Raw genomic sequence first — 9,623 nt, 5'->3', positions numbered from 1 at the left:
AAATGCCTGTTACTAGAGTTAAATGCTATCAATGTATTCTCACAGTTATGGAACTGTACAAATGCATACAAAATAACGCTCACGTAAACATAACTGTGCACTAGTTTGCCCTTATTGCTGCAGTTTGTTTCAAGTTGTTCTCTCTCTCACACACACACACACACACACACACACACACACACACACACACACACACTATGTAACGTTTCAGCAAGAAAATACCGCCCCTCCCCCCACAGTGACACCACCACCACTAGTCTGCACAGCTGACATGAGGCAGCATGGATCCATCCTTTCATGCTATTTATGCCAAATTCTGACCCGACCATCTGCATGTCAGAGCAGAAATCAAGACTCATCAGACCAGGCAACATTTATCCAATCTTCTCATGTCAAATTTTGAGAACTGTAGCTTCAATTTCCTGTTCTTAGCTGACCAAAACGCTCTTCTGCATTCTTTGGTTGCAACAAATGGTTGTATGAGCTACGGTTGCCTTCCTATCAGACATTTTTCTCTGACTGTTGACATCAATAAGGCAGTTTTTCCAAGAGAACTGCCTTTCACTGGATATTTTCTCATTTTTGTCACCGAAAAGGGTGTCTGTGTTACTTCTTGTCTTATATATATTGTCTCTGTTTTCTTCTGTCCTTTGTCAGTGTCTGTTCACCTACCCCTGTGTCTCCATATTCCCAGTGTTCAAGGTTTCCGAGTGTTTTCCCAGTTTAGGTTTTCATGGTTGGTTCTGTTTGCTACTCAGCCAGAATAAACAGCTCGCTCTTTTTAAAAGTAGGCTCCAGAATGGATGATGGCATGTTCGCATGTCTTTATGCAACACTGAGTGTGCTGAACTAAAGGTAGGCCTAGTTTCATTTTCATGGTCATTATTATCATGACAATGATTACGCCTTATTCTGATTATTTCTCCCTTTTGGAGATGTAACATTTACATGAGGGGTGTAGGAACATTTCCCCCTAAATATTTTTAGATAAATTTTTGTTGAAGTCACTGTTTTTGTCGTATTGATGATGCAGCTAGAATAAGTGCTTTTAAATAAAAGAATAACCATTCAAAGTGCTCAGTGGTGAAACTGTAACTCTTTCAGAGTTTGACAGCTGGACAAGTGATGCCGTATTTAAAGAAACATGAGATGAGTGCAGCATATTATCTGAACAGAGATCATTCAATGAGCAAGAATAAACACTGAAAGAGAAACACTTCACTGTTGATTATCATATGAAGTCTAATAAAAGCTGTTAATCTGTTAATATCCTGCTAATCTGCATACAGCAAATACAGAACATGCGACTTTAAAGCATCCAGCAAAGTGATAACTGTCCTCTGCCCACTAAGTAGTGACTCTACAAAAGATTATTTTCAATATCATCTTTATATTATATTTAGTTATTCTCCAGCGCAACAATGTAAGGAGCTCTGTGATTGGTTAGGAAAGGACAGACTGGCCACCTCGATTTTTCTTCACTGCACATTGATCCATAGCTTTGCTCTGTAAAGGCTAACAAAGTGCTTTTGCTTTACAAAGACATTCAGCGTCGGTATTCACTCTTTTAAAATGCCACTGAACACTGGAGTGAAATGGAGCCCTGATCCTCAGAGTTTTATTGTTGCTAACATTTCTTATAGATAGCACAGATAGTGCCCCACTGCAGTAATCACTCATGTCTAGATATTCCTGTTAAAAAGGAGTTTTTCCTCCACACTGTAACATGGCAAACATAGCAAACGGATAATCCAGCTGAAGCTTCAGACAGCCGTCAGACAGTGAAACACTGCCATCTGCTGGACGCGAATAACAAAGACGCTGCTTTGACGGGTGAGGGAGTTTCAACAAGTCTGCAACGACTCAAGCATCAAACTACAGAACTATTCTAGCGGACATGGTGCTCTAATGACTGCTTCATTAACGCAGGTCAGAAAGGATCAAACATATCAATAAATCATAAAACACAAAACGTCTCTTATTGCCCAGGGCTCAGGAAGTGAGTGTGTTCCTTATAGCCCAACACGTTCTCACTCCCAACTCGTCAAACGTGTGACGCATGGTCAGGCTCCCTCTGCTTCACTTATGGACCATATGGACCACCAGGTAAGACCATTTAAACGGACAGCATTTATAGAATGACTATTAAAAGTCTGCGAGTGTCAGTAATGTTAATGTGGTTATGTTAGTAATACACCGAGTGCTAATATAACAGCTTTAAGATGCATTTGTAGATGTTATTACGTGTTTTACCGTCTTTATGGTGCTAGCTTAAAGTTACGGTGTAAACGTTAGCTTATATTGGAGGAAAGCTGTTACTGTTTAAACGATGTTAGCACAGAAATATTAGCTTCTGTCATGACTGATGAAGTTACTAGTTAATAAAGTTTCCAGTAAAGTGTTTAATCGCAGCCACAGACTGACAGCAAATATCTCGATTAGCTTCAGTGCATCTGTAATAAATATGTGCAAGTTTCAGTGCTTCGTTTAAACTGTATGATACTTATACTGACCCAGGGTCAGTGTAAAATACAATCCTAGCTGTGTGAACAAAGCCTGGCTGCTTTAATCCTGCATGACAAACCTCAGGATGCAGGTTATTATTACTCTTTCCTGCTGGCACACCTGTCACACCTGAGAGTCAGCTAGAAACTCACAGTGACGTGGACATCATGCAAAGACTGCCAGACTCTGTAATACTGCAAATGATCAGTGACTCAGGTTATCACTAAACTTTAAACGGCACCTCTGTGTCTCTGTGTGCTGAACATCTAGGATTGAGTCAGGCTGCATTGACTGTGGGACTTTAATGTGTTAAAAGCAGGTTGAAGACGGCTCAGAAACATTTGAAGATTAAAATTTAGCATTATGGCTGCTGGTGGTTTGTAAAGCCTCTACTCAGCTGTATTTTTGTTACTAATTTATGTTTGTTGTTGTTTAACACAGATTTCAGAAGAGCAAATATGCTTAATAGTTTAACTAGATTTCATTTGTCAGTGTGGGACTGCTGAGTCACCTGAAGAACTCATTTCATTCATTCTCCACATGATGTTCATTTACAGAAATGTTTCACAGGAACTGATTTCTCCCAAAGGGTGAACTAGTGTGTTTCCATAGATTACCTCTGTATGAATGTACTTCTTAAATGAAGGCAAGTGTTTGTCCTTTTTTGTTCCTCAGGTACAGTACGTGATATCAAGGGCAGGCGGTCATCACTGGGGGTAGACAAGAAGCAGACGTACTTCCAAGAGGGAGCTGCAGTGAGGTCAGAGGTCAGAATCTGAAACAGCTCAGGTTTATATTTTAGAGGTTATAAAAAATCAAAATGTATTATTTAAAGAAACCTTTAAATAATAGTCATAATTATGATTATTATAAGAAATATCAAACATTTAAGTGGATTTTCTGTTACACATATCGTGTTAGCCCTGCAATAAACTGGCAGCCTGTCTTTGTCCTGTATCAGCTGGGATAGGCTTCATCCTCCTGCAACCCTGAATTGGATACATTGTATTCCAATTATGTAATCTGATCATTTACAAACTCAAGGTATCTAATCAAAATGTAAGTGATGCCGCCCTTGACAGACAGGGAGATTTTATTCCTCAAAGACCATCATCCAGTCGAAGTACTAGTTGCCACGTGGTCAGTGTTCTCACAACCATTGATTTTATCTCACAACTTGTTTTCACCAAAGAATTTCAGTAAGTAAATATTCTTCAATCTCTTTTTCCCCCCAGTGTCTGCAGATCTGCATCAGTGTCCACGTGAAGAACCTAGTTATGTTGCCAGTGTCAACCCAACAAAAGGTACTTTACCTTCTTGTATATATTGTGATTCCTTTACTTTTATATTTGTTGTTATAGTTGAGTTAGGCAGGGCTTTTGTGCAGTCCTAAGAAACATACTGCCTAGAGTGTTTTTCACTTTGTGGAAGAGTTTCTTTATTTTTTTTCTGTTAGTGTGTGGAACTGAGGTGCTTCGTCAGGAGCTCCTTCAGTTGTTGGAGGATGGAGAAGAGGACGCAGCCATGACTTGTGAGACGTTGTCTGAGTCAGCTGCTACTCACTGGGCGATCAGAAACATGGTGTCCTTGCTAAAGTGGAAAGAGGCCAGGCCTTGTCTTATAGACAATATGTTAGCTACTCTGGATCCACAGTCACACCGTGTGTGTCAGTGTGGCAAACAAGTAGTTGTGAGGTGTCTGGACTGCCTGCCTCTTCCATTCCTTTGTGCTGACTGTGATATTGCAGTTCACACACGCTTTGTCCTGCACAGCAGAGAGGCAGTAACAGGAGGGTTTTTGCAGCCTTCATCAGAGTTTCACAATCCAATATGTACGGTTTTTAAGTCTTATGCATTTATTGCTATGTACTATGAGTGTGTGCTGTTATTGTATATTTATTGTGTATCATTTAATTTCCAATTCTTTTTATATATATTGTGTGTTTTTAATGTTAGTTCGGCTGTTGCCTGTGCAAAGACCAGACTGTGTGTGACTGCCCAGCAGGTAACGTTGAGGTTTCACCCGGTGCAATTGTGGCTCTTGTAACCATAAATGGTAAGTTGCTCTTTTGTCACACAGTACATACACAATAGATGTGTTTGCAGGTTTTATTGCAAATTGTACATTGCTACATTGTTTTGAATTACCCTCGGCCCGCAGTATATGTGGGCACCTGTCAAAGGTCATTTGGATTTACCAGACCGCTTTGAAAACAACATGGGAAAAAATGAATGTCTTTGTTGAGCCATGACTGGATTTCTCCTTATCCTTCCTAAAGGCCGTTATAACCTTGCACTGCCAGTGGTGAGCTGCACCAGCTGTGGCCTAATGTGGTCCCCCTCAGTTAAGGACTTCCAGGGTGGTGGATATTGGCCTGGCACCTTAAATTTCTGCACCCTGTTTTCAATGGATGTCTTTCAGTCTTTCTATGACATTAAGAAGCTGCAGCAGGGATGTCACTTAAGGCCTTTGTCAAAGTGCTGGATGAACGAACAGCCCATTTTGGAAGGGTGAGTTTCTAAATTTGTCAAGTTTAAGGAAATTGTGCAAATCAATGTTTATGATGACTGTCCGTGAATATTCTGTTGTTTGTCCTCTACTTAAAAGACTGGCCGAATATCAGCTGATGCCTTCAGCAAAAGTTTCTTGGAGTGGAGTGCTGTAAAGTGTGAGGTGGACAGGATGTGCAAGGAGCCATGCTTTAGCTGCCCTGCCTGCACTCCAGACATGCTCGCCGTCTCAGTTGATGGAAACTGCAAGCTTTATCGCTTTCAATCAAATGCAAGGTACGTTATGCATTGTGGACATAAATCAAATATGGATTTGTACAAAAATTGTATTTTGATGTTTCTTTTCAAACAACTGTCACCGTGTTCGTTCAGCACTTCAGAGCAGGCGAACTTTGAAGGTGTCTTCATTGAGAAAGATGAGGAAGTTGCTGAGTTTGTGAAATACATCCAGAGACACACAAATGATGTAAGATACACATATATATCAGTGCTGTCAGCGTTAATCTTGTTAAAATGACGTTAACGCCATAACCATATACTCATACGTGTGTGTGTGTGGATACATATTTGGATGGGTGGATATTTATTTTGTTTTTCTCTTGGTGTTGTCGTAATACTATTTACTTGACTTTATCTTAATGTGTACTTCATTTTGAGTAGCTCACACTTGGATGTGCGAGGTATACTGCAGCTTGTAGTCTTGGATACGTTTAAGACATTTTGTTATAAGGTTGAATGAATTCAGCAGTCATGTATTGTGACCTCCTTTCTATAGATCAAATGGGGAGGTGCGTTTCAGGATGGGGCCGGTTCTACAGTTGGAGAAGAGGTGGAGCAAGTAAACAGTTTCCTGTCTAGGGCGGCCATCACAACGAAGTACATGTCTAAAGCAGGTGTGTGTCTGTGTGTGAGATTCCACTCAGTCTCCTGCTCATTCATTCTTATTTGTATACTAACTGAAATGCAGGGCGAACAGACATGCTGAGCCTCCTGGCTTTGGGCTGGAACAAAAGGAAAGTGGAACAACTGGGCCGCACTTTGAGCCAGAGATATCTAAAGGTCATTTTTTCAACACCCATTTTAATGTGTGTGGTAATGGGGGGGAAACACCAGTACTCTAAAAATGTCCATATGAATGACATTTATTAATGTATTCTTAGATCATAAGGATCCTTAGAGAACAAGTGGAGCCTGAATGCGAGCAGAAATGAGCTGGGTGTGGATGACGACACACTGCAGCAATGGGCTGAAGGTGAGTCTCAATATAATGCACTCGTGTATAACAACAGGACCCACCATGGCCTCATTAAAGAACTTAGAGTTAAGATCTTTCTGACAGTGTCAACAAACAATGAAAAATAAGCTTGTAAAAGCAGAATTGATGGCAGAGTTGTTGCGTTTGATCAAATTGGATTGGACCTGGGTTGAAGTGATGTCGTACTAGTTGGTTTTATAAAGCTGAACACCAACATACTTGTTATCTCATGATAATGCAGCACATGAAGGCTCCAGATGTCTTATAATGAATATCATCAAGTCAGTGATTACAGAGTCCACTGTAGTTTGGTGACTGTTACTCATCCTGTGTTCTGATTAATATTCCTCTCACTTAGAAACGGATCAAACTGATGGCAGCCTTGGAGCGTTGCAGGCACGAGTAGAGGAGCTTGTCGTCATCATCAGAGTGCGAACACAAAGTCTTTACAGACAAAATGGTGTCACAGTTTCTTTGAAACGGACCGTTTGATGCTCAGTTTGTACAGCTCGTACAGCTACTTTGTAAACAGAATAAAATCAGATCCAGGTTTGTTTAAGCTGGATGTGATTTGTTCTAGCAAACGAATTGATGAGTGTAGATTAAAATGTAAATATATACATTATGTGAAGGTGTTCCTTTTTATGATTATTTACAGATAGCAACAAGAGGCGACACAGAATTCACAAGGTCATCTTAGATGAGAAGAAACGCTTGGCGGCTGCTGTTGACGACTACAACAAGGAAACAAGCAACAAAGCAAATCGTATCCAGTGATGCCCTCATGCAGAGCGACGTTTGGCCCTGGCAGAGCACAAGTGAACGTAAGCTCTTGATTTCTAAATATCCTTTTTAAACAAACTCCCAGTATCTGAGCAGCAGTTGAATGTTTTGTTCTTGAATCATAATATGCTGCTATGTTTTCCCATCTGATGTTGTTAAACTGCAGCTGCTGCTGACCTCCGGACAAAGAGAAAGGTCTTTGAGAAGGTGATGGCTGTGAGGCGCCTGAGAGAGGAGGAGATGATCCTTTGCAGGGAGATGCAGCATCACTGGACAGTGTTGCAAATGCGATCTGTGGTGTTGGGGACAATCTCCTCAGACTGTAAGCACATCTTTTATTTATTTATACATTTGGTGATGAATTGATTGAAAATAATAGCAGATGCTAAAGTCTTACTGGATCTTTTACCTATATTTAGGTTGCTAGCTAACACTGCCTTCTCCCTTAAAAAAAGTTTAATTACATGATCCTAATTCCTTGTGTTTATGAGGTGAGTTTTTTTGTCTGTTTGTTTGTTTTACTTATATTTAATAGTTTTGTTGTTTTTACAGCCTCCCTTGTTGGCATGTCGGAGGATGCACAGAAAGGACTCCATAGCCTGGTTTAAAAACAAAGTGAACTGAAAGCTGAAACGCTCAAAGTAAAGGACGTGTACAAGAGAATCCTCAGCCACCAACCACTCCTGGAAATGGACTCGGAGGAGGAGGAGGACGTTTCAGACGATGAGAGTGATTTGAGCACTTCTGATGAAGACTGATTGTGTCATCATTGATGTTATGTTTGCTAGAATAAAAAGTTAATCACATCTGTTTAATGGGATTTTTATAATGTCTGTTTCAGAAATTGCTTATCAACAGACATTTTACATGTTGAGAAGAAAAATGTAATTCCCTTGGTGCAGTTGTTTACCCTGAATCATTCTTTCCCATCTAATTTAATGACTCGTGTACATGTTCAGATACAATAACATCATTTAATTCATGGGATGCTTTCTGGGCTGCTCAAATTACCACAAAATGTAAAAGCACCAGGCAGCACACTCACAAGGACATGTTTTGTTCAGTGTTTTGTTGAAGAAATCAACAAGTACAACTGAGATGTTTGCTGTAGTGGTGTGTTTGTTAAGAAGCATGCCAGCACACTGGTGAACTGACAGTCCCAGAATGCACCCGAGCCAGTGACTCGCCCCAGAACAAATGACATTAATTATCTAGAAAGACAACCGTGATCAAAGACTAAGTAAAAGAGTAGGACACAAAAGATAAGGAAAGGTACTGTGGGGTAGGAAAGAAAGGCCAGAGCTGTGCAAAATGACCTCCAGCAGGCCACAAATATGCACGTCTGCTCAAACGGTCAGATACTGACTCCATGAGGGTGGTATGAGGGCTCGACGTCCACAGGTGGGGGTTGTGCTTACAGCCCAACACCGTGCAGGATGTTTGGCATTTGCCAGAGAACACCAAGCTTGGCAACTTTGCCACTGGCGCCCTGTGCTCTTCACAGATGAAAGCAAGTTCACACTAAGTACTTGTGACAGAGTCTGGAGACATATTGGAGAACCTTCTGCTGCCTGAAACATCCACCAGCATGATGGTTGGGCAGTGGGTGACTAATGGTGTGGGTGGCATTTCTTTGGGGGACCGCACAGCCCTCCATGTGCTCGGCAGAGGTAGCCTGACTGCCATTAGGTGCTGAAATTAGATCCTCAGACCCCTTGTGAGACTAAATGCTGGTGCGGGTGGCCCCGGGTTCCTCCTAATGCAAGACAGCGCTAGACCTCATGTGGCTGGAGTGTGTCAGCAGTTCCTGCAAGACGAAGGCATTGATGCTGTGGACTGGCCCGCCCATTCCCCAGACCTGAATCCATTTGAGGACATCTGGGACATCATGTCTCACTCCATCCACCAACTGCACCACAGACTGTCCAGGAGTTGGCAGATGCTCTAGTCCTGGAGTCTGGGAGGAGATCCATCAGGAGACCATCTGCCACTTCATCAGGAGCATGCCCAGGTGTTGTAGTGAGGTCATACAGGCATGTGGAGGCCACACAGACTACAGAGCCTCATTTTGACGTGTTTGAAGGACATTACATCAAACCAGATGAATGATTCTGTATTGCACTGATCAAGGAACCAACCCAATAGGAGCTAAAGGCATCCTCTTCACATTACTTAACATAGTGAGTTTATACTATGTTTAATGTGCATTTTCTTCATCAGTCTAGAACATAACATGTTAGCGCTCCCTGGTTCTTTTTGGAGACAGATCCTGAGACAGCAGGCAGCTTTGGAGAACTCATGCCAGCTGTGGTCATTAAGGAAAACTTTGATTTAATATTGATTTCATGACAACTATCCTCAGGCACATATTCCTGGATATATACAATGACACGAGTAGACACTAACCCCCAGCAGTCTGGTGCTATGACAGCATAACTAAGGGCTGACCTGAACCAGCCCCAACTATAAGCTCTATAAAGAAGTGAAGTCTTATGCCAACTCTTAAAAGTCTTGACCATGTCCACCTCCAAAACTCATAATGGACTTTGGAGGTGGACAGCTATCAAGCT

General features: G+C 41.5%; 1 long non-coding RNA gene across 3 annotated transcripts; it reads left to right on the top strand.

Annotated features, from left to right (window-relative positions):
• Window positions 1-1,917: 1,917 nt before the first annotated feature.
• LOC146716547 (uncharacterized) lies at window positions 1,918-7,444 on the top strand. Of its 3 annotated transcripts, none has more exons than XR_014919164.1 (4): window positions 1,918-2,106; window positions 3,181-3,645; window positions 3,741-5,291; window positions 5,388-7,444. It is a non-coding gene; the product is annotated as an uncharacterized LOC146716547 (long non-coding RNA). The 3 variants fall into 3 exon arrangements; XR_014919165.1 differs by having other exon boundaries at window positions 3,181-3,809; window positions 3,962-5,291; window positions 5,388-7,443; XR_014919163.1 differs by having other exon boundaries at window positions 3,181-5,291; window positions 5,388-7,443.
• The last annotated feature ends 2,179 nt before the right edge of the window (window positions 7,445-9,623 follow it).

The sequence above is a fragment of the Copadichromis virginalis genome, linkage group LG3, assembly GCF_057382275.1.
Source record: "Copadichromis virginalis isolate Kocher_CV1m ecotype Utaka linkage group LG3, C_Virginalis_male_GT1.1, whole genome shotgun sequence".
Classification (NCBI taxonomy): Eukaryota; Metazoa; Chordata; class Actinopteri; order Cichliformes; family Cichlidae; genus Copadichromis; species Copadichromis virginalis.
The sequence above is the reverse complement of the archived record's forward strand: the minus strand, read 5'-3'. Positions and strand labels throughout refer to the sequence as shown.